Source organism: Phodopus roborovskii, unplaced genomic scaffold (genome assembly GCF_943737965.1).
Source record: "Phodopus roborovskii unplaced genomic scaffold, PHOROB, whole genome shotgun sequence".
Classification (NCBI taxonomy): domain Eukaryota; kingdom Metazoa; phylum Chordata; class Mammalia; order Rodentia; family Cricetidae; genus Phodopus; species Phodopus roborovskii.
In genome coordinates this window covers 2851885-2877807 of record NW_026126639.1, presented here as the reverse complement: position 1 = coordinate 2877807, position 25923 = coordinate 2851885, and the positions used below count along the sequence as shown (strand labels likewise).

The following is a 25923-nucleotide window of genomic DNA, read 5'->3' as shown; positions in this document are numbered from 1 at the left end:
GAAAAATACACTGAATTGAGAAGAGCCATGGCACTGACAACTACATCATTTGAATGTAGCTCCCAAAATTATAACTAGTAATAAATAAACAGAACCCATTTACTCTCTTCCAGCTCAGAAATGACGCTTACATATAGCACGATGGATATTGTGACTCTACAGTGCTAATTTATTCATGAGCATTCATTTATTGGTGCATTTGTGTTTTTAAACAATCAGCTATCAGGATCTTGGGGGACATTTTCTGTGTGTTTTTGGTGTTTGTTGTTGCCGTTTCTGTGCCTGTCTTACTATCACACAATAATAATGTAAGGGCCTTGTGTGCAGACCTACTTGGCATTAATGGAATTGATGGCTTACGTTACTAGGACATTTACTCTTTGGAGCAGTAGAGTTGCATGTCAAATTCAAGGGATGACAGATGGACAGTGCTCCTACTGACAGCTGTCAAAAGTGAAGGGTGTGCTCGAGCTACCCTCATCCTGCAAATACCATTGCCTCTGACTCCCAACTCCAGAGGACACAAGCAAAACTTATTTGCAATTTGCAAAAAGAAAAAGAAAAAAAAATGTAGAAGGGGGATCAAAAGGGGGGGCTCCAAAAGACTGTAAAATTGTGCAGCGTGAGTCCTCTGATGCATGCTGTTTTCAATCTGCTGTGTGCCAGTTGGAGGCTTGGGGAGTGCGTGCGCGCAAGAGAAAGGATAATGCTGAGAAACGATAGAGTGGCTGCGACCTCCGAGCTCAGCCTGGAAATCCAAGACATTGATTTCGCTTAGCATTCCCGCTGAGAGATCTGGCGGAGTTCAGTTGTAATAAAAGAACAAGATTCTGTTCTAATGGTAATGGCGTACGACAGACGTATCACTTTGCCTGTCCTCAACACCAGAGAGAGTGGGATTGGAGAGAGGTCAGCTGACCTGCCTGGGGTGTTGTACAAGTGCTGATACTGAGCTTTGAACTGCTGCCTAGGAACGTAATTATTTATAATATTAAATGATAAAGAAAGCTTTAGAGGACTCACAGTACATGTCTGAAAACTGCATGCGAGAACTGCATTTTGTAACCGAGGAAATTCTAGACGAAGCCTGGTCTATTTAAAGTGACTAGAGAGCACTGGCTTTCCTGTCCTTGATGTCACATAGTAGTGACATAGGAGGGCTGTCCTGATCGACACCTGAAGTGGCATTGTTGGTTAACGTTGTAAACTCTTGGCTTAATTGGTGCCATGCCTGTGTGTGTGTGTGTTCAGTGGCTCATCTCCCAAACACAGTATCATGGAGAATTAAAACCATGGGCAAGTTTCAACACATCCACAGCACTTCGGACTTGTATCTTTTACCTCGGTCCTGAACTCTTCCCTGTACATCACACTTGACAGCTGTCTCTTATGTGAACCAACAGAGGCAAATATATTTATTTATCTCTTCACAAACGTTCTCTCAGCTTATCTTCAACTTTCTGTCTAGATGTTGGCAAATAGCAAGCAATAGAATGATGAAACCTCCAACGTTTGTACAAGAGATTTTGCCTTCTAGTATGAAGGAATTGTTTAGCATACTGCTGCATGATACTGGAATTGGAATCTTGCTTCAAATATGCTTGCATGCCTTAACGAATGTTTAAATTTGTTTACAGCCTAGACTCTGCCACTGAGCAGACTGATATAGGATGTGTTCAGCATTTCGCTTGTTAGTACCACACGTTGTTTATTTAAATCACTTTCTGTATAAACCAGTAGAATCTTTTGAAATTCCCCATGGGCTAACCCTTCCCTCTATTCGTAAGTGATTCTTTTTTTTTTTTTTTTTTTTTTTTTTTTTTCATTATAAAAGTAGTCACCTGTTGGGGAAAATTGAGGAGCAACTTATATATACTATTATTGAACGACTCTCTGTATTTGATGGAAACGTGCATTTCTCCAGCAGCCACAAGAACCAGTTAGTTTTAAAAGCTGATAACAGCAGAGAATTCCTGGGTGCTTTTCTTTTAACCTCACCATGACCCTCCTCGAGCTCCCATTCCCACCATCAAGAGCACACAGATTGTCCAAATCTATTTGTTGTTGTTGTTGTTCTTTGCAAATCCTTCTGGCAGGGATGTTCCCAGCAGTAGCACCTGGGAGTTAGGACAAGAGAAAGAAATGCTTGCCGGACAAAGCCAGAAATGGCCCAGGCTAGCTGACCAGATACAATCAGATCCTGTCAGCTGTAATATCCTTGTAAACATTGCTTCAGTTGCTGGAGAAAGAGTTAGAGCTTCGTGGGTATGTGCTCCACTCTCACAGAAATAGAGTCATCTTTTCCGACTTGGTGGGTGTGTGCTTGCGTGGGTCCTATCTGTGCTGCCAGTGACTCTGATTAGACACCATCTTCTTAATGGTACCGATCACACATTTTGAGGCTATTAAGTGAGCCCTCCCCCATATACCGATCTGCAGAGATGAGTTTACACTTTAGAACTTGTAAGCCTGGTACACATATCCCCAAGATGAGTTAGTGTTCAGCTGAGAGGGTGGACATCTTGATCAAAGACGGATTATGATTCGGTTGGAAATGATGGCATTTTTAGTGACTCCAGGCAGGAATTTATAATGCTAAGTGGGAGGAAAAGGAAAACATGATTGTGAACTGACAGCATCCGGTCCTAATCAAGTCTGACCAGCAGTACCTCAATCTGTCCTGTTGAGCATTGTTTGGGGCTATCGTTTTGTTTACTCCCTTTCCCCCCCCCCGTGTGTGTGTGTGTGTGTGTGTGTGTGTGTGTGCGTGCGCGCGCGCGCACGCGTGTGCACGCTAGCTTTTTTTGTTTTGTTTTTTGTTTTTTTTTGCTTGCTTTATTGTGTTTTTTATTTTGCTTTTTAAACGGGGTCTCAAGTAAAACAGGCTGGATTCAAACTGGCTTTGTAGCTGAGACTAGCTTTGAACTCCTGTTCCCCCTGCCAGCACCTGCCCTGTGCTAGAAACACAAGCAGGTACGGTCAAGCTCATACAACATGCAGCCTCGGCAGGTTCCGTGAGTTTACCAAGGAGAACAGAGGCCACCACAGCAGTCTGTCCTCCTGGTCACACCACTCAGGGTAATCGCCACGGCTTTTACTGGCTTTCATGCCTCATACAGCCATGGAAATAAATGTTTGAGTAGCAAATGTTCTGCAAGTATTACTCTGAGTAGGTTGAGGATCTCAGAGTATTTCCAACAATATGCTGCTCTGCTTAAGCTCCTGGATCTCCAGGTCCATCAATATCTCAGAGCATAAAAACTCACTTTCCAGGGCCAGCACTGGCCTTGGGCTGCTGCATCAGGAAGACAGGCACTCGCTGCGATCGTCCTAAGAGACGAGGGACTGCGACTGAGTCAAACAGTGCCTCCAAATTGTCAGGCCTGGTGTTTGCTCCAGCTTCAGAACAGAGTAGTGTTTTAGCCTCAACTGATTAATACAGTATTGGAACCGGCCACACGTTTTGTCCACTGTCTGGAAAGACCATTAAATGCCAGACTCTGTGTGGGACCTTGCTCTGGAGAGAACACTGTAGTCTGTGGACCAGCTGCCGAACACCTTACCTTCTCTCTCCATCTCCATACGTGTGATTGGATTACTGTTTGAGTGTTTGAAATGTGTCGCCGCTGCATCACGCCTGCATCGAGCGTTCACCTTAAAGCCGCCCGCCCGACCGGTAGAGCTGAGCTGCCAGCCTGGCCCTTATCATTAGCACATCCCGGGCGGGACAGATTTACAGCAGATAAAGCATCATCACCCTGTGACTTTAAATAGTTTTCTTTTCCTGGTCTCTTGTCACTCGACTGGAACGTGTTAAATGAAATGTTAGCACTTAACCCCTGGGATGAGCACTGCCCCTCCCTTTTAATCTCTGTTTGGTTGTAGGGAATCTTCCGGAAGCTCAGTGCTTAACCATAGGTTTTCTCAGCTTCAGGGCCGTAAATGTCCAAACAGGTCACCTGACGGTATATTCTCGGGGCTGGGGAAAGGCATAGTAGCTGTCTTTGTGGCTTTATAATTTGTACACAAATTATAAAGGAAAGACAGACCAGTTACAAGCTCCACATTAAATATGAAGCGGAAACAGCCAGGAGAAATTGATGTGATGCCCTTTACATCCCTCTGGCCTGGGCTCTGTTGGTATTCTGATTTTGTTTAGAATGATCTGGGTCTTGAACACAGCATGGTGAGGCGTGTCAAATCTCTTTAATAACACAAACCACAGGAGAGAGAGGCTGTTGGGTATGTGTCAACCTAGAAAAGGGCCACTCGGCAATATTTTATCAAACACAGTGGCCCTGCCTACATAGCTCCGTCCAGAGGAGCCTTTGACAGAAAAGCAACTTGTTCAAAGCCATGGAATGCCGGAAAGGTGGGGTGGGGACCTGATGTGTTTAGGGACGGACAGATGGAGGCTAGTAGGAAGTGGCCTGACTGGAAAGCACCACGGGCATGTCCGGTCTTTGCCGCGGTGCAGACAGGGTGTGAGGCGCACTTGTCTGTCCTCCTTCCGGTGGGGACCCACACATGCTTTCCACGTGTACTTGTGCACTCCTGGAATGGCCTCCTGGAATGGCTCCCCATCCTCCACAACTGATCAGGCCCTAGACGGACGCTTGCCCATTGACTCCTTTCCGTTCTGTTCAGACAGGACAGGCAGGCGCTGTTGGAATAGAGAAAGAGGTTATAAAACTTCAGCGTTGTACATGCTGTTGTGTATGTTGTCCCTCAGCCTGTGTGCATGCTGCCTAGACACCCTTTTCATAAAACAGGAAAACTTCGACGGCCTTTCTCACAGACACCCCTCTTAGACAGAAACTTAGTGCTAAGTTGGCAGCCAACTAATATTGTTTAAGTTACTAAAAAGAGTCTGTGTGTGTGTGTGTATTGTGTGTATATACATATATATATATACACACACATATATATGCATTTGTTTGATTTCTATCTGAACTTTTCCCTTGATTACTATTAATGTTTTCAAATGTCACACAACAGAGAATGAAAATAAATTACCTCATTCCATAGAGGTAGACATGGAAGTCAAAATTATAGAAATAGAACTCCCTACGTATAAGGCAGATGTTGCAAAGCTCAGCTATCCAGAAGGCTTTGTTAGGAAAAGTGACAGTTTACTTAGGAAGCCTAAGTGGAAAGAAGACGGAAGGTGTCTAGTATCCAGGCACACGGTGTCGCCGCCTCTGCCTGGACTCCTGGAGTGACAGGGAACCTCTACCCCACAAAGCAGAACGATCTAATTCAGAATAACTTCCATCCCTACAAGGTTCTTTCTTCAGCAGAGCTTAGCCAGCTTTGTGGGATTTTATCTCTTCTGCTGAATAATAGACAGTGTGGTCATTCTCAAGTGATGTGGAAATGCAACCCAAACTCCATCAAGCAAGAAGGAAAAGCGGTCACAGGCATTAAGCAAACAGACCATCTAGTTATTCTGCCATCTCAGGCAGGAGCCCTGGCAAGTCCTTGTGGAGTTGGTTGTATGCCTCAACTCTGTTCTTCCACGGGTCTCTCCCCCCCCCTCCCCCTCCCCCTCCCCCTTCCCTCTTTGGTGTTCCTTAGTTTCTGATGCACCTTGCATCAGCTAGCTGCCCATCGATTCCTCAAGTGTCAGTGGATGCCTGTGGTCTACCGCACTAGGCTCCGGTCAGTAGCGCCACAGCCACCAATAAAGCATCTTGCTCTCTAAGACAGTGCAGTTTGGTGGGGAAAAAAAGCAAAAACAAATACAAACCACTGAGCAAGTCAGTAGTTTCTTATTGTCTCAAAGAAACGAAACATGGTCAGGGAGCATGCGTGGGCAAGGAGGAGGCAGCCTCTTGAGAGGTTTGGCAGAGGGGTCCCCTATCAGACTGGCACTATGAGAAGGAAGAACTTGGCAGTGAGGAGTGGCTATCATGCTGTCCCATGTGTGTGGATGAGTCGGGCCAGCAGCATGGAGGAGCAGAATGGGTGGACCAGAAAGACCGACCAAAGGCTAGGGCATTGTTTTAGGAAAGGGATTGTGTTTGCGCGCTTTGTTGTTGTTGTGTGTTTGTTTGTTTAGCTTATTTATTTATTTAGAGTCAGGCTCCCGTCAGTCACATGGTCCTGGCTGGTCTGAACTCACCACGTAGATCAGGAAGCCTTTGACGGACAGTGCTGTCCATCTTCGGCCCTCCTGAGGCCAGAGATTGCAGACCTGTGCCACCAGTTCTGCAGGGAGAAAGGACGTTGAATGACACTCTAGGCATATTTCCTTCTTTGTTACTTCATTTTTCTTTTTTAGAATTTCATATACTTGTGTATTTATATGATTCCTACCTCTCCCTCCTCTAGTCCCTCTTATACTCCCCCATCCCCTCAAGATTTTGAATACTTCTTCAGTGATTGTTATTACACACACATACATACATATACACACATGCATACATACATACACGTGTATGTGTAGAACCTCCTGAGGCCACTTAATGTTGTTCATGTGTACATGTGTCTAGGGCCGACACTTGGGATTGTCCCTGGAAAGACCTTTCTCTCCCCTCTCTTAGCCACCCACGGTTGCCTATAGTTCTTCACCTGGGGGTGGGGTCTTGTGAGCCTTTCCCCTCCAACAGTGGCATTTCAGATCGTGTTCAGGCAGCCAGAGTGTTGAAGTTTCATGGGTGGGCACACCTTCCCGTCACGTCTAGAAGTCACTAGCACCACAGCAGATATCTCCGTCCTCTGCCTTCTCAATGATGTTGCCAGAGCCTTTGAGAAGAGATGGCACACTCCCTCTTTGTCACAGTTCTCAACAAACCGCCATGATTAAGTAGACGTTGTCTTTCTTGGGGTAGTCACAGAAGACTTTGTGCCCAAGGCCAGATTACTTATTTTATTTTAAGCTCCGAGGCCAATGAATTAATATGTGAATCATCTCAACAAGACATCCTTAGGAACACTCTGGAATGTGAGTACTACTGACATCCATTGCCACTGGAGGGACAAGGCCATTTGATTTGACAAATATGTATTGATTGACACATCATTGTCCATTAGCATCCTAGGAGCTGATCTCACAGCGCAGGCCAGTGTGACCAGAGGTACAGAGAGGTCATCACACGCAGCTGACAAAGGCAAGCAGGTGTTTACTTAGCCTGGAGTAGTTCCCATTTTTGTTTTTTAGGGTTGACTTACTGTACCAAGATTGACCTTGTTGCTAATATTTTCATTTAAGAAATGCAGTTGATGGCATTATAGCCACCCCTATGAAGCAAATTGTAAGGTGTTCTTTTGTAGTACGAGTTTGATACTAGCATGAACATAGTCAACATAAACAAACCTTTTGCTGCTCAGGTGCCAGGTGCTATGGTTAAGTTCTGGTAGTACTGGTACCTGGATAAAGCAGGAAAATCACAAGTTCAAGGCCAGCTCAGCTATAGGGTGAGACCCAGTCTAAACAACAGAGGCTGGGGGGGGGGGAGTGTAGCTCACTGATTGGGAGCTTAACCAGAACAGTTAAGGCAAGACCTTGAATTCAACTTGCAGCAATGGAAGGCTGCAATTGCTCTAATTAGAATTTACTCGAGTTTAGGAATACTTTTGCATGGTGATGGCCTAAAGAGATGGCTCAACAGTTAAGAGCACATACTGGTTTTTCAGGGGACTTGCATTCATGTACAAAATCAAATTGACTCTCTAAGCAATCTTATTTCAAATAGGTAGATATAAGCATATATCAGCATATGTATTATATGTGTTGATGATGGCATATATATTATATATGGCATTTGAATAAATGGCACATATGTATATAATGTTTACATATGTGTATATATATGATTTTCATTTATTCAAAACTTTATAACTTTAGTATGATTTCAACAACACCCATGAAGTAAACAGAATTTTAGCTATCTTTTTAAAAGTCAGTGAGGAGCTGAAGCTATGGCTTAGCAGTTAAGAGTATGAACTGTTCCTACAGAGGGTCTGAAGTTGGTTCCCTGAACCCACATCTGTGGCTTACAACTGCCTGTAACTACAAGTCCTTGGAGGTTTAGGATCCTCTTTTGGCTTCTGGGGCACATGAATACACACATGCACATACCCCCCCACACACACAACAGCAATACATAACTAAAATTGATAAAAATGAAAACAAAGAATAAGAGTTAGTAAAAACTATGCTTCTCCTTTAATTGACTGGATCAGGGATGATTTTCAGTTATGAGTAGCTTGTTTATATCATCATGACGAGCTTGAGGGCTCCTAAATTGACTATACTATTGTAGGAGAACTTTCTGTGAAAATCTTCTCTGTTAGTCCTGAGTCTTGGCCTCACCTTCCTTCTCCTTTCCTTCAGTTATAAGTGTCTCACATGCAGTATACACTGCCACCCAGTTACACACATACACATACATACACATACATGTGCCCGCGCGCGCGCGTGCGTACACACACACACACACACACACACACACACACACACACACTGGGGCTACTGAAATGGCTTAGCAGTTAAGGGCACTTACTGCTCTACCAGAGAACCCAGGTTTGATTCCCAGAACCCACACACACGCGGTGGCTCATGACCATATGCACTGCATATACATGCACACAGACATACACGCAGGCGCTCACACATACACATAAAAGTAAACGAATCTTAGATCACACACAAATTAAACAAATAAAACTTCTATAAAGTTTGTATGAAGTATCTATGAAAAGAGTAACTTTTGTGGTCAGAAATTAGTATGATTTATTTGATCACATACTTTCAGATGTTCTTAGTACTTAACTTTATTTCACTTATATTTTATATGTATCAAGACATAGCAATGTCTGCTTTATCATATTATATTGCATCACGTGAATTCTTATCAGATAAACCTGTTTGCATAGCCACTCCTGAACTTATAATGTGGAGGTGGCATTAATTATACACAGTTCATTTAAGGGGACCTAGTCCTTTTAACTCTTTGAGACAGAGTCTCACTGTGCATCCCTGTCTGACCTGGAACACTACCCTGCAGACCTGGCTGGCCTCAAACTTGCAGAGACCATCTGATCTCACCCCTGAGTGCTGGTACAGGGCCTCACCATAGAAAGTATCTTAATCTAGAGCCTGCAACCTCCTGACAGTGAAGTTCTGGACCACTCCATGCCACTTCTCATTGTTGCTGAATGGAAGGACATAGTGTGTGTTTGTATGTGTGTGTGTTTATATATATATATATATATATATGTGTGTGTGTGTGTGTGTGTGTGCATACAGATCAGAAATTTATGACTGATTAGCATCAGATGTAGAGAAAAACATGTCCCCACCAGACACACACTGAACAGTGACAACTCACTAAGTGTGAGCGTGGTCTAAGGAGTTTGAAACACCGAGGGTTTCTAAATTCTGAGACATAACAACACTACCCCATGCCACATTAGGTATCTCCTGGTAGGTTTCCAAAAATGGAAAATGATCCTTAAATTCTCCCAGTAATTTAACACATATCTGATGTTTTGTTTATCTTGAGGTAAAATTTTACTCACTAAAATCTTAGCCCTGTAACTAATATTGAAGAAGTCTGATCTCCATGGCTCATAGAACTGACCCTCTCAGAACCTGGTATTCTGTCTGGAAAGTAATGTGCCTATGCAAAAGTGTAGCTTTTAAATGTTCAGTAGCTGGGGTTTGTGCTAACGTCCCTGGGGTTGACAGGGAAGAATGTGGCTCTCTTGTAGTAATTTAATTGACCTTATGGAATTATGCCACCTCCATCAAGAGCCATAGGATGCATAAATGCAGCATCCCTCATCCTCAGCAGATTCTCTCTGAGCTGTGCCTTCAGCAACTGAAGAACTGCTCTACAATTTTGTTTTCCTGGAGATAAAGATGAGGCGATTTTTTTCTATATCCAGATAACAATAAAAAGTTAAAATTTCAAGTTTATACTATTAAAATAACAAGATAAAATGTGAACATTCAGTTAGATACAAATTTACTTTTCTTCAAATTATTTGCTACTTGCAAACATATTGGATACTAACATGTTTCATAAAATTCACAAATTTTGCTTGGCTGAAGTTCTGATGCAATACATCCTGAAATGTATTTTCTGTACTCAGATACCATCGGGGACCTGCACTTAAATCGCCTTCCAAGAACCAAGGGACCTATTTTTTTCCTAGTCTATTTTACAATTTGAGCTTTGCTGTTAGACAGTTCTGATGACTTTTGTGGATATTTCATAAATGGGGGGGGGGAGAAAGCAATTGGGGGTAGAAATAGAATAGATGAAATGTTGCAAAAAATAAAGTTTCTCTTGTGGTATTTTATTTCCAGTAGCACTTAAAATAACATGAGTAGAAATACTGTTGTGAAGTATGTTTTAAAAAGCATTGTGACAGCGACAGGGATGTTCATAAATAGGTACAGATTTGTGTTTTCTGTACTTCACTTTGCAAGTCTTTGGAGGATCAAAGTTTCATTTTAAGTCAGCAGGAGCCGAGTACTGAGGTCAGCCCTGTGTGTATACAGGGCAAGACAAGAATTTCGGGTCAAATGGTGGAATGTTCTGTTGCCAGTTTTCATGTAGAAGGTGTTACCACTTATCTAAAAGAGTGATAGTTTGGATCCCCCTTTGAGAAAACAGCCAAATAAACCTGTTGTTTTCCATTAGAACCTACAGATTTGCACCAAATGTAAATTCTGATCTGTCACATCCAGGAGAATGATTGAAGCACTTGGGACCACATCAATAAAGAGGGACCTAAGTGAAGTCTGGAGACAGCTCAGTGATTAAGAGCACTGGCTCTTCTTCCTCTAGACATGGGTTCAATTCCCAGCACCCACATGGGATGCTCACAACCATCTGTAACTCTGCACAGGGCTCTGATGCCTCTTCTGACCTCTACAGACACCAGGCACACACGTGGTACAAGTCATTCTTGCAGGCAAAACACCCATATAAATCAAATAAAATATTTAAAAATTAAGAAAAATAAACAAGTAGAAAGAGACCTAGCACATAAGGTGAAGCAGATAGCTGCATTTACTTTGTCCATCTATTTTTTTAAGTGGTTGGCCTTAACATTCTCTTAAAAAACATTTCCTGGAGTAAATGTCTGTGCTGAAATAATCCAGGAATAACAATAAGTGAACCATTAGTTACCACTGTGTATGGTTTGAGGTTTTACCATATCAATTTTTGAAAAGTTGTATTTATTAGTACAACCCGGCTTAAGAGAAAGTGTCAGTACAAGGATTCTTTCTAGATCAATAATGTGGCTTTTAGCTTAGACAAAGGGAAATATTAAAGTATATTATGAAAACATGCTTTCAAACTGTGGTTTAGTCTCACTCAGTTCAAAAGCAAAGGTCTAATCAAGGCGCACAGAACTTGTCTAAAATGAAATAGTTTCTAGAGCAGTGTTCTCAACCTGTGGGTCACAAACGCCCCTGGGGTCAAAGGACTCTTTCACAGAGGTCGTATATCAGACATCCTGCAGATCAGATATTTACATCATGCTTCATAACAGGAGCAAAATTACAGTTATGAAGTAGCAAGGAAATGATCTTGTGGGGTTGCCACAGCATGAGGAACTGTTAAAGTGTTGCATCAATAGGAAGGGTCAAGAACCTTTGCCCTAAGTGGGAAAGAAAGGGGATGCCTCATTTGAAACAAACACTGTCAATCTGTTCTAAGCAGGAGAATTCGGAGTTTGCCTGGAAGAAACAATGTGTCTCTTCCCTGGCTTAAATGATTTTCAAAGCCATGACATGCCGGGTACCAATCAGGATCAAAGGAGTAATAACAAAGCCTCTGCACAGCATAATGGGGAGACACACAAGAAAACACACAGTTAAAACGCTATGGGTTGAGTGCTGTTCCTCCACACGGAGGTAAGGAAGAAAGCTTCTGGAAACAGGGCAATGCAGAAGCGACTTGTGGAGGGTGCAACATTGTGAATGACTGTAGAGACAACCGGGCAGCCTGCAGAGAAGGTATGGCCTTCTCTGTGGAGTGTGAAGAATGAAGCATGATTGACAGTATTATCACTCTATAACTTTTGTGCCTTCCTGTGGCATTCTGGGAACCAGCCCCTCTCCTCGCTTCCTTACTGCATGCTTTGCTTGCTTCCTCCACCCCTCAGCCGTAGAGTGATTCTGTCTTCTTCTTCTTCCCCTGTTCCCGCGGAACCCGTGGAATATCTACCCCAAATGCCACCTCTATAAAAACTGGATTACCCCGATTGTGTGTGACCTAACTACACATAGGCTGGTGCTTTTCACAATAGCTCAACTCTTGTACAATGTTAGTGCCTTCGTTACTGTCATGTGAGTCTGAGTCCTTTAAGCGCGGTACTGCCTGCCCTCTTTCTGAAAAAGTAGCGAGTGAGGAGAGCCGAGGGGCTTGGGTCATTGTAGGAGCATTTCAAGGTAGCAGCTGCAAAATGTGATTTTTGTCCAGGAAAAAAAAAAATTTGATATGCTTGAACTCTGTCCCTAGAAAGATTATGGAATCAAGAGATAGACCTTGTCAGTATGTATCCTTCTAGTCTAGGTTTGACACTCTGGACTTAGGAATTGCCATGCCTCTGGTCAGTGCATAGAGACTGTCGTGGAGTATGTGTGCCTGACTTATGAGCCTTTACTGTGATATGAAGAGAGCATTCACACTTCGGCACCTTTTGCCCTAGATTCTGATTATGAAATTGGCCTGGGGGAATGTCTTGAGGTTAGGGAAGTCAACCCATTAAAACTTGATGGAGGGACTTGGTGTTGTTGCTCAGTGCATAGACTGTTTGCATGGCACGCAACAAGCCCTGGGTTTGATCCCCAACACTTCGTAAGAAGTATATGATACACGTGCCTGTTACCCCAGCATGCTGGAGGCAGAGGCAGGAGGACTGGGAATTCAAGAGCATCCCTGGCTACAGCACAAGCCTGAGGATAACATGGACCACAGGGGGCCAGAAAGAAAATCCCAGGAAGGATTTTGATCAGGTACAGGTTAATTAACCAGCTTTCTGTTTTACCATTAGCTTTGTTGATTTACTATGAATATATATTTAAGTGAGTGCCCCCCCAATGAACAATAACCAAGTGAATGGGCGTCTTATGGGATTTACCAGTTTAGTTACATTTATTTAAAATCCAGGATAAGTTTTAGAAGATAAAATTTTGTTAGTTTGTTTTCCTGTTTGTTAATAACTTTGAGATTCCCTCTGCCCTTGTAAGGCAAATGACCCTTCAAGAATTAAAAAAAAAAAGATAAACATGTCTATGATATTTATATATAGGTATATAGCATTAAGTAACCTACCACTCTGAATATAATATATTGTATTATGTATAACATTGCACATTGTTACACATTTAATATGTTTTATAGAGATACACCTTCATAGTCTATATATGTGTATAAAATACACTGTAATATTCCATATACCATATACTTCTGTAAGAGAAGGATGAATATATTACATCATATTCTGTAGGATTTATTCAATGTGATAACCTAGTATATCAGAACACTGTTTTTAATGTAACAAGAAATTCTAAGGCAAAATCACTCTTTATCTTTTCTTGATTCAATCTAAGCAGAACGAAAACAGGATAAACTTTACTGAGGTTAGACGATAATTCAGTGGGTGAGAATCTGCCGTGGGTACCGGTGTGGGGATCAGAGTTCAGTTCCTTTCTGAACTGGGGTTTGTAGATAGACAGCATCCTGGTTCGAGGCCAAGATCATTACAAATAAAATCAAAGTCTTACCTAATACCAATTCTCAGCACTCACGTTCACCTTCAGTATCTCGAGAGAAAATATTTGTCCCAAGAATTTGTCATAAAAGATGCCCTTAGCTGGCATTCTGCATAAACAGCTTGACCCTTCCCGGAATCCTTTAAGAACAATTGGCTTCTCCTGTCACTGCCATGATGAAAGAGGATGCCTTAATGACTGTTGAGGTTGTCAATAAGATGAGGGGTTGGCACTTTTCAGTCCTAAGTCACTATCTGGTGGCCATGTGTATACCCGGGAACCCACACTGTTGGACACCAGCCTGTCCAGTAAGTAGCTTAAAGGTCTGACTCACTCTCCCAGGCCCTCAAATGCCCCTTCTGTCCTAGTGACCCTAGAGGATCTGAATCAGTGTAAACTGACACATTTATGCAGAAACAAAACTATATACAGTAAAAATAAATAAATAAAATGATATAATAATAAGCCTGTGCTCAGTGGGTTCCTTTTGGAGGACCCAAGTTTGGTTCCCGGCACCCACACTGGGTAGCCATTCTGCAACTTCCTTCACTGGTGTTGCTACAGTTACATGTATGCCCCCCACACACATACACCCCACACAAGTATACATATACACATAATGATAAACTAAGTATCAAAAAGGAAGCCCAAGAAAGCAATGGATTCATGACTTTTACAGGGTTTAAGTATTTCTATATAAACGATAGGTATGTGAATGTGTTTGGAATTTTAACCACTTTGAGTATTTCATAAAAAATAAATAAAAATCATAAGAGGGTCCATACCCATGTTATCTAAGTTGAGCATGGGAAATAACATTGTATGTGCTGTTGTTACTGTTTTTAAAGGATGGATTAGCACGTCTTTCCTCTTAGGAAGGTTGGCAGCTATGGAGCTTTAAGCTCAGAGGTTCTGTGTGGGAAGAGGCTGATGGTCACAGACTTCAACAGGAATAAGTAAGAGCTCGGGAAGGGGATTTTCAGCTTGTAACATTGACTGTGGAGGGGGGGGGGTGAGAAAGGAAAAAGGCTGTGCAGACTGAGATCCCACAGTGGTACAGGGGTTCACTTGAAATATTGGGATTTGATGCATTTTGGCAGTCAGGAAATAGAGTGCATAGCAGTTATAAATCAGCAACTAAACAGCTATATAATTATTAAAACAAATTTAAATGTTTATGAGTACTTCATATGTAAAACTCATTAAACATATGCTTTATAACCTAAAAGTGCTCCCCCAAATAGTTACATAACAGTACCTTATCGATTTACTTCTCAGAAACTGGCTTTCTCTGTGACAAAATTGAATTAGAAAATTTTCCTAATTCCCTTTGGAGAAGGGAGAAATCTGTAAAAAGTACACAGATTTATGTTTTTTATCTGTTTTCTAATATGTTGGTTATAAAAGGAAGGGAAGAAGAAAACACTTTGTTAATCATAGTTGGAAAATAATTGCTTCTGATGAATGTAGCGGGAAAAGGGGCAATTTTAAAGCAATTTAGTGTTCTTTGTCGGCCGTCAGTTTTGTGCTGTTTTGGCAGTGGCCAGGATTACGTCCCGGGCCCCACAGACCTAAAGTATTAGAAGATGCTGCCATAGCCTCGGCTCTCCTGGTAAAGGCATTTCTAGTAAAAAATAACACCAAGTCCCTCAGAACAGTTTGGAGGATTTTATGTTCCAGTCACTTAGACATTGATACATATACCCTGCATTTTCAGGGTCCTAAGTGCAAGGGTTCTCCCATGAGAAAAATGCAGGGGTTTTGTTTGTTTGTTTGTTTTTGTTTTAGTAATATGTTCTAGAAGTGCAATAAACAACTGGATTTGGGTTTAGGTTTTGGACATCATAATCATAGGTATAGAGAATCCATTATAATTAATTGAAAACAATGAAATGTAGAGCTGTTTGTTTTTAAAGAACATTCTATTCATGACGATACTTGGTCAACCATTAAAATTCCTTAGCAGTTCATGCTGTCTTAAAATGTTCTATCTTTTAATGTCTAGAGCACAAACCTCTTGTCTCCCATGATGCCTAACTGTGTTGGGTATAGTAAAAGACAGTGGTGGCACATTTAAAAGATTAATTCCTGTGTGAAGAATATAAAGTTATACCAGGGCACCTGGCACAAAACCCCTTCACTGAGGCCTCTGAGTCAGTGACCTCAGGCCATTGAATTTCTGGGGACAACAAGAGAAGAGACCAAGGCTCTGAAGTCTGAGGTTCCAGAAATACAAGCGTTCACTTGAAGAACCCATAAATATCGGAGGGGTAAACTTTGCAGTTTGCGTGGCTCGTTGTTCATTTCAACTGAGCCCCTAATTAACGAACTATTTCTCTCCCCTTTTACTGTTTGCCGTATTTGTGAGCGTTAGGAAAGTTGACACGATGATACATCGCCTCAGGAAAAGAAAATGACTTCTAAAGTGTAGGGATATTTGGATCACCCAGGAGGAAAACTTGACAGTGAAAAGCTTTGTGGGGAAAAAAAAAAGATGTCTTGATGGGAGATGTCATTCTGTAAATATGTTTCTTGTATTGGTTAATGAAGAAAATACTGTTGGCCAATAGGAGAGCAAGATAGATGGGACTAGGAGACAAGGAGGAGAGAGGAAGTAGTAGGGAGGAGATTCAAGATGGAGGATGGAGAGAACAGAACACGGGCCCCTCTCTCTGGTAAGATAAGACCACACAGAAATATTTAGATTAATAGAAATGGGTTAATGTTTAAGACAGAGCTAACTAATAAGAAATGCTAGTAACAAGCTAACAACTTTATATCTAATACAGCATCTCAGTGTGTTATTAGGGGCTGGCACAGCTTTGGGATCAGGCAGGTGGAAAAACCTACTCTTAACAATGTCTCGTGCCTTTATTTCAACACTATAAATCAAACTGTGATGTAACACAATACTGCCCAGATTCTCTTTCTTCTGTCTTCTCTGCCTCAACCCCTCCCCGTGAATGTGTGTGTGTGTGTATGTTCCATCCTTTCAAGTCTCCAAAACTACAACATGTCAGTTAACTGTCATAACTACCACTAAGCATTGAGAAGCCAGTAACAGCAGCTTACTAGACACTGGGGATTGTTTCCCCCTGAAGACCCACACATATGTACATATGTGAGCCTTGAATACAAGGCAGTTCATGGAACTGACTGGAGTTTTATCAAATTACTGGTATATAATTATGCCTACCCCTCCCCCGCCCTTGTGATAGTATGCTTCTACCTAAGTGCCCCATAAGGTCCAGAAAAACCTAAACCCTAAGAGACTGTTAATAATTTCTGAAAAGAAGTTGTTGGAACTTTGGATATCATTTCAGACATTATATCTTGCTTTATTTCAAGAGCATAGTTAATCAACATTTAAATCGTGGTTGCCATTATTGTTGTTTCTCTGAACAGTAAACTGCCCATCCCTCTGAGGTCAGTGGGTCAGCCTGCTGCTCACAACTTAGAGTGTGCTCCTGTCAGTGTGATATTAATTCTTTTTCTAGACCCAGTAGTGATATCACTTCATCGTTATAGATACTAATGCCCCCAGTGCGGAGGCGAAGATAGAACTAATCCGTGCCTCTATTGTGTCTTAGAATGTGTTCTGTAAACCTGGGATGCTCCTCTGTAAACTCCAGTGATTGCTTGTGTGTGTGTGAGCATCCAGTCCCTCTTTGACAGGTTGGGCAGACCCTTCCTGATTTCTTTCCATGAGCTTCCTGTTCAGCGTGAGTACCAATCACAGAGCTTCCTAATAATCCCTGTAAGGAATGGTCATGAGGCACCAAGGAATCCATCACAGGGTTCTTAAACAAATGGCGACAGAGTTCCTTCAGAGCATTTTCTACATCTTTTGGGGATTTGCACACAGAGGCTGATAGGAGAAGATAAGACGACTATTTACATCATTTTCTTCTCTGTGTTTCCCTTAGCCTCTTGGTTGAAGTACATTAATCACTTTAGAAGATATTATACATCACCCAGATGAGATGACCACCAGAGGTCAAAGGGACGATCGTGTGTGAGACAAAGCTGATTCCTAAATACCATCCATATTTTACTGCCTCACGGGATAAGTGATTCGACAGACACTATTGGCCACACTTCTATTTCTCTCCTTCTCTTATCACACAGGAAAATGTGCAGGCTTTCTGTGAGGGACTTTTCGTCTGTGATGGTAGGATAGGGGAAGTTCTCATGTAGCGTTTTTGGAATTAATGTACTGAAATTATGCTTTGTGCAATGATTTTCACATTTTACAAGAGGAGGGGTTATATTGAGAGAAATTCAAAGTATCAAAGTTCAATGCAAAGTTCAAATGCAATGTACAGAAGGAAATGATTAAAATATTAAAAGAGAAAGAAAAATATAAACAAATACTGGTGCATACCTGCTCTACAAAGTGCACCTAAAACTGAGGGAGTTCTCTTACAGATGACACTGAGTGTCCTTATCCCAGGTCAGGTGGCTTCCCATGGAGCTTTAATTCCTAATTAGGGATGATAGACTTCCAGTGAGATGTACTTGATTGTTGAAAGTCAGGCAGAGGTGTTACAAAGGTGGAGACAAACATTACAGAGGACAGCCACCCAATCAAAAAATTGCAGTCAAAATAGTCCTACAGCTGAAGATGATCTGAGTCTGGCTTATCGCAATAGGAGAATGGAAATGGCAAGTTCTTTCATTACCTAACATCTGACATCATATTCTACACTGTGGGTGTGTCCGTGGTCTCCTGTGTCTGTGTTCTCGTATGTTCTGTGTGGATATCCACTGAGAGTCTGTTTCAGTGAGCCTGGAGCTTGTAGTTTTGATTTGACTAGCAGGCCAGCAAGCCCCAGAGATCTTCCTGCCTCCATACCTCCGGCACTGGGATAATGTATGAGTGTGTGTGCTGAGGATCAAGACTCAGTTCCTAATGCTTTTACAGCAGGCAGTTTGCCCACGGAGCTGCCTTCCCAGACCCATACTCCTCTACTGTTTACATAGGCAAACTCTGTCCACTGTGGGAGGGGACTAATGACACAAGGCTCCAGAAGGCAGGGGCAATTGAGAGCTACCCCAGAGGCTATCAGAGGGGTTGGTGTAGGAAAAGTAATGGCTTTCTTTGCTGTAAGTCCTTCAGAACTTCTTGTTCCCTTAAAAATGACTGTAAGATAGCTGGTTGGCGGTGGCCCATACCCTTAATCCTTGGAAGGTGAAAGCAGGTAGATGTCTGTGAGTTCGAAGTTAGCCTGGTCTACAGAGCGAGTTCCAGGACAGCTAGGGCTGTTATACAGAGAACCCGTGTCTCTGAGAAAAAGATGTAAATTATATTCTGGAAGGTATACTTTATATGTTTTCAAATGTGTGCATGCGTAGATGTGTGCATGTGTACTTGTGTATATGTATGATTTATAGCACTGAGTCATTAAATAGCAAAATAGAAATACCCCCTGAAGTATTACTAGAGAAGGGATAGAGGGCCTTTCAAATGACAAGTTCAATGATGACTAGTGCCAGCATAACTTTAATTAAAAGCAAGCAATTCAAATGTAAGAAGTGCTTGCTTACTCCCTCGACAAAGGCCCCAGATTGCAGGCCTAGAATCCTGCTTTAAGAGGCATGGAAAGGCGGAAGACAAAGCCAGACGAGAAAGGAGCTCACCAGGGCTGAACTCACGGATTTGGGGCTTGTGTGACATGCAGTCAGCTCTAAGGGTGTCCCTGCCAAGGTGAAAGCACACCTACCCCAGAAGTCTGGGTCTTTGCATGCATTTTTTTTCAAAAATCAGAATGCAAACATTTATCTCTGCGAAGGGGTTTCCATCCTAAGTGCCTCATAAGGTGGTTGAGTTGATATGATTGATGAATTTCTAGTGTCCAGAGTAAAATAGCCATTTATAAATGGAGGGAATACTGCTTCAGGAATTAGGGATGGACTGATGTTGACCTGATAAATTTTTAAGATTTACTTTTTTGTGTGTGTATGAGGATTTGTATATGCACCACATATTTGCAGAGCCCACTGAGGCCAAAAGGGGGTGTCAGATCCCCTGAAATTGAAAGTTTCAAGCTGTGGTGAGCTGCCATTTAGGTGCTGGGAATCCAACCCAGTTTCCTGTGAAACAGCAGCCAGTGCTCTTAACCTCTGAGCCATCTCTCCAGCCCTGATGTTGATTATTATTGTGTTTATATGATCTTACCCATTTCCATTCAATTGATATATAAACCAATTGACAAAGGTCTGATTTCCAATAATTGGTAATAGGTAAGAATTTAAGGGTGTGGGAATTTGAGACCACCAGACCGACAATTGTTAATAAGTAAAAGGTAAAGATCTGAAGTTTGTAATTATTCATATACTACCAGCTGGCATCCTGTTCCTTCCACTGAGGTATGGATAAAGTTCTGTGTGGTAAAAGAGAAGGAGGATAAGATCAGTAGGCAGCTTGGGGTACTGGTATCTAAAATTCCTTGGAAAGAAACGGGAGACTAAAGAACAGAGAAAGAAGTAACTATGTTATGTTCTAAAGAAGGCCTTCCTTCTTTTGATAAAATAGTAATATAAAAAATCACATTTGACTTCTCTTTTTTATCGTTGTTTTCACATATGAATATTGTGTGCGCTGTTTGGTTTTTGTCAGTTTGACACAAGCTGGGTTCCCTGGAAGAGGGAGCTTCAGTTAAGTAAATGCCGGTATGATGGGAGATGTCATTCTGTATATGTTTCTCATACTGGTTAATAAATAAAGCACTGTTGGCCAATAGGAAAGGAAGATAGGAGGGACTAGGAGACAAGGAAGAAATAGGAAGTAGTAAGGAGGAGTCAAGATGGAGAGTCTGGAGAAAACAGTATGCCGCCGGCTCCTCGGTAAGAGAAATACATAGATCAGCAGAAATGGGTTAATAATTAAGGCAGAGCTAGCCGATAAGAAACAAGTAACAGGGCCAACAGCATTGAATCAAATACAGAGTTTCTGTGTGTTATTTGGGGCTGGTGCGGCAGCATGACAAGACCAGAGGCGGCAGGCAGAAAAACCGTACACGTTACACCGGTAGGCAAGTCTGTGGGAACCTTTTCTTGAATACTGATACTGCTACTGAATACAACACTGGGCAGGCTACCTCAGTGTGCATACGCAAACAGGCTGAGCAAGCCAGGGACAGCCAGCCAGTAGGTAGCACTTCTCCATGGCCTCTGCTTAGCTCCTGCCTCCAGGATCCTGCTTTAAATTCCTGCCATTTTCCCTCACTGATGGACCATGACCTGAGAGGTGAAATAAGCCCTATCCTCTTCCTCGTGTTGGTTTTGATCCTTATTTTATTACGGCAGCAGAAAGCAAAAATGAGACAGCATGCATCTATGCAAAAGAAAATGTTCTCGAAAATAGGCCTAACTGTGTTAGAGTATTTGCATAAAATGGTCCTGAGGTCCCTGTTGATGGTCCCATGAGTCTATCTACAGCCATAGATGTGGGCTATGTTCTTTGCTTCATCCAATTCATTTCCTTATCCACTATCCGCTTGTGGGATTGTCAGACTGTGACACAGACTGATCGAGGCCTCCATGTTTCTGCTGCTCAGCCCACAGCTGTTAAATGAGATTTTAACTCTCAGATAAGTCATGATAGCTGCTGTATCCAGTTGTTTGCTTGATTTCACGTGTTTCATATTCTCAGGCAACAAAGATGAACCAGTAGCTTATCAAAGGTTATATTCCACAGCAAATTCCTAAAACTTCTCTCTGGAGATTCAGAATCTTATTTTCCTTTACCATGAAGGAAGTTTGGGTTGCTATGATTAAAACTACTCTGATCCAAATCAGCTTAGGGAAACAAAGGGATGGTTTGGGTTCCATTTGAAGGTTATAGTCCATCATTGAAGGAAATCAGGGAAGGAACCCGAGCATGAACCTAAAGAGGAGACCAGGGTTCATGCTGCCAGCTGGCTGACTTGCAGGCTCATGCTTTGCTAATATATATATATATATATATATATATATATATATATATACATACATACATACATACATACATACATACATATATATATATATATATATGACCACTTGCCCAGGTAATGGTACCACCTACAGTGACCTGTCTTTCTATATCAATGAATAATTGCAAGACTCCCCCATAGATATGCCCATGTGCCAATCTTATAAAGAAAATTACTCCACCAAGACTTCTTTTCAGGACAATTCTAGACATGTGAAGTTGGCAATCAATGCTGCTAAAGGAGAAACCTTATTTTTCTCAACAAGTAGTCTAAGTGTCATGTCAACAATATGAAACATTTTATGTAAGACTGTGTAGACAACAATCACAGAAAGTCACTGAATCAATTGTTTGCAGAACTTTCTGAAATAGCAGGTGTGTGTATGACCTCACTCTTTTGCATTTACCCTAGCCTTTGTGTGATATGTGATATCAATATGAGAAGAGGTCACAGTTCCAGAGTATACATGAAGTTTGGCTCTTAAACTGTAGGATAAAACTGGGTGTGTAAGTTAAAAGAGTAGGGTATGGCAAAGCTTTCAGTAGGTTTTACTAGAACTGTCTGAGCTTCATGCAATAAATTACTGGTTACTTGATAGCATCGGAGGTGATGGACAGGGCAGGGTGGCGCACATCTCTGATCCCAGCACTTGAGAGGGAGAGGCAAGAGGATCAGGATGGCAAACAAACAAAAAATCATCACGGCCCTGAAGATTAAACAAGTGATTTGGAGTATCTATAATGAGATCTGCAAATGTAAATAACTGTCTTCCAGGAGTTGAAATGTGTTTACTTCAGCTTACATGTCTGTTTATGTTTAGATGTTCATAAAACATTTATCATTTGGAACTACTCAAAGAGTAAATAAAATCCTGGGGACTATCATTTTATGTATAAAAGAAATAATTACAAAGTAACAATGTTTGTAAAAAGTTTCACTGTGGTAACCTCATCCAACAATTGGTTGAGTAACACAAAGGAAATGTTGCTTTCCTCCTGCTTAATGGTGGATTGGGTAGAAATGTCTTCCCGACCTTGGAAGTTACTTAGTCTTTTACATGTGAATTATTTATTTATATTTTAATGTATGTTTTGCTGCTAAGAATAGAGGTTGGCCAAGCTAAGCTGTTTAATTATTATTATTTTTTTTCTAAACAAGATACTATAAGTCAAACACGAGCCTCCCATGCTTACGCCAAACCCATAACTCTTAAGAATGCACACCATTAACAAATGGGTCAAGCCCATCTTACAGTTAAGTGCTGTAGAATCTTCATTCAGTCAGGAAAACAATAATTAATAGACAATTGGAGTGTTCTGTAAGTTTCCTGTTCTTCATGAACAACGGGCCTTGCTTTGTGGTCTCAGCAGCCGGGAATAATTAAAATGGACCAAACTGTGAAATATAATGTAATGGGCCAAAATTATTATGCAGTCCCCAGCATAAGGATACTGCATGTGAGTTCCTATTAAATATACCAGTAGTCTGCCACACAGTCAAGGAGAATGTGAAAGGGCAAATGTGAATGACATTTCTATCAAATTGTAACTGTCGACCTGTCATATGTCCTTGGGGCCCTGCACTTTTTGCCTTTCAGACATGTGCCCTGCCTTGGAGGAAATCTTGAAAGTTGCAGTGGGTCTTTAGCCTTCGTAAACAATCGAGTCGCCCGTCAGCACGCACCTGTAATAGCTCTTAGTGTCTAAAGCTCAGACATGTGACATTTCACCATGTCATGAGCCCCAGCTCCCTCAGATTTATCAGTGCCCTGTCACCCTTCCTCCTGAGCCACACTCACACTCTTCCGGTTATGTGCCCCAAACCTCCCACTCCAGCCTTAGGAACACACCCGGCCTTCCCCTCCCGCCATCTTATTACACAGTCAAGGGCAGCAACGGCCTTTAACTCCCCAAAGCATTTCCAGAAACATTTTGCAAGAGTTGGTGATCCTGTCCTAAGGATGTCACCAAAGCCCGAGGGTAGACACAAATGCACCAGGGAGTGGGGAGTGGGACACATGGGGCATCTACAGTTACACACTAAGGAGCATTAATAGTTTACCAGGCTCTGAGGATGCTTGGCGTCACTGGTGGAGAAGGGACAGACTCTTATCCCGGAACTCCTGCACCAGACCCATCTTTATAGTGCTGGGTTTTTATGCACACAAGTGTTTGTAATCTTAGTATGCATCCCAACCAAATTTCAAAGAAAGTAGTCTTACTACATATCTTAAATTGTGTACCCTTTCATCAAGGAAGCTTTTGAAGCCCAGTGTAACTTTTTTAATCGCCTCTTTGGTAAGCCAATAGCTGACCACCTTTGGAGTACACTAGAATTACTGGAAAAATACTCATCCAGATACACTGTGTTGGGCCCCACATGCAAGCATCTGCAACAGTTTCCCCTGAAACTGCTTCTCAGGTTCTCCAGGCAGTGCTGGCCCACGAGCAGCTCTTTCAGATCCACTGCAGTGGACACACATTAATTACTTCAGGGTTCCTGCCAACCAAGGCATTCTGTAGGTTCTGTCAGAGCAGCTGGGTATTTCACATTAAGGAGTGTTCCAGGTTAAGTAGACCTTTATACATTTTTAGGTGTAAAAATAAGTTTCTCTAAGTCATACGCCCTATCAGGAAGGGAACTATCTTATTTGACTGCTTACCAAGAGTCCACTGATAGACAGAATCTCATAAAATAGCTATTAACGTACTCTATATCTCTAAAGCAACCTAATGGCCAACTTGAATCATTGATTTAAATAACAATGACATGCACTTTCCTTTGCAATGCAAAGCAGAGCTTAAGAGGCCTTGAGAACACTTTTGTCTGGTTTGTTCACAGGTTTCCTAAGTGAACAGAATCTACAACCTCATCATGAGCACCTTTCAAAGCACAAGCTTCCACTGCATACCTTTTTGTCTTGTGCCATCATGATTTTCCTTACAAAGTGATTTGTTTGACTAGCACACACACACACACACACACACACACACACACACACACACACACACACACCATGGTCAAAGTTTTATGCTCCTAAAAATCTAAAAGTTCCAGTTATAGTTATGTGTGAAGGTTTTGCCTTTCAGTTTTTTTTTTTACATATAAATGACTAATTTTAGTGAGAAATTGTTTCAGAATTTGCTCCTACATATCCATATATGTATATTTGTATGTTTACATATATGTGTATAGTGAAGAACTAAGTTTTGAGAGATTAGCATTGGCTTCCCTGCTATTTACCCTATTCGATACAGAGAGCTTCACTTTAAAGCTAAGTTTCTGCTATTGATAAATATCTCATATACTCTTGCCGTATGAGATAATATTTAGGAGGAAACTAAACCCCCATTCTACAGTAAAATTTCAGTAGCACTGAATCTGATATAAGCAGCTGTCAGAATGTTTCAATTTTAGAGCACAACAAAGGAATTGAGTAGTTTGTAGTGGTGAATGAGCACTATGGTGTTTTCCTGATTCTCATGATGCAACAGAAATCCAGCAGAATTGTTTCCACAAATGCGATGTAATTAACAACCTGGGAGCTAACAGAGATGGGTATAAAATTGAGATGTGCTCTTCAAGCATAGAATAATTAAGTCACTAATATACTGAACTTGTCTAATACAGATGTTCATGCCAAGGAATATTTTGAGCATTGTTCTGGATTTTATGTTATGAGTGTAGTGATGCTTACTTGGGTGTTTAGGTAATACATAATTATAATGTTGATTATGTTACTAAAATTATTTTTGTGAAACATGGGGGTAATAATTATTTTCTTTAAAACTTGTATTATTATTATTTTATCTAATTTGGAGAGCAGTTCTGTTCAGAGCCAATATGCACAGGTATGGTCCAGGTACTGCCTCTATACCAGAGATCCAAACAAAAGAGAAGAGGCTGTTCAGCATCATAATCTTATATGAACTGCACATATATATCTCCCAGTGAAAGTGTGTGTCATCAGAGAAGAGCTTTCTTAGAGTGGTTCTTTCACGCTACATCATGTGACTGCTCTCTCTGGATAGTAGGCAGCATGTGTGCTTTCTGTTATACAACCAGGGCTCTGTAATATGTAATTGAAAGTGGCACGGTGTCAACAGCTAACCAAACACTGTAATGCTGAGCGTACAGGTTCAGATCACAGGTGGGAAATGACAGGCTGTGTAGCTGTGTTTTTCCTGATGTCTCTGGTCAGCCTTT

At 41.7% G+C, this 25923-nt stretch overlaps 1 protein-coding gene across 6 annotated transcripts in view; it reads left to right on the top strand.

Moving 5' to 3' along the window:
- Positions 1-25923, top strand: part of Sox5 (SRY-box transcription factor 5) — a 358999-nt gene that overhangs the window by 294081 nt on the left and 38995 nt on the right. The gene's annotated exons all lie outside the window — the stretch shown is intronic.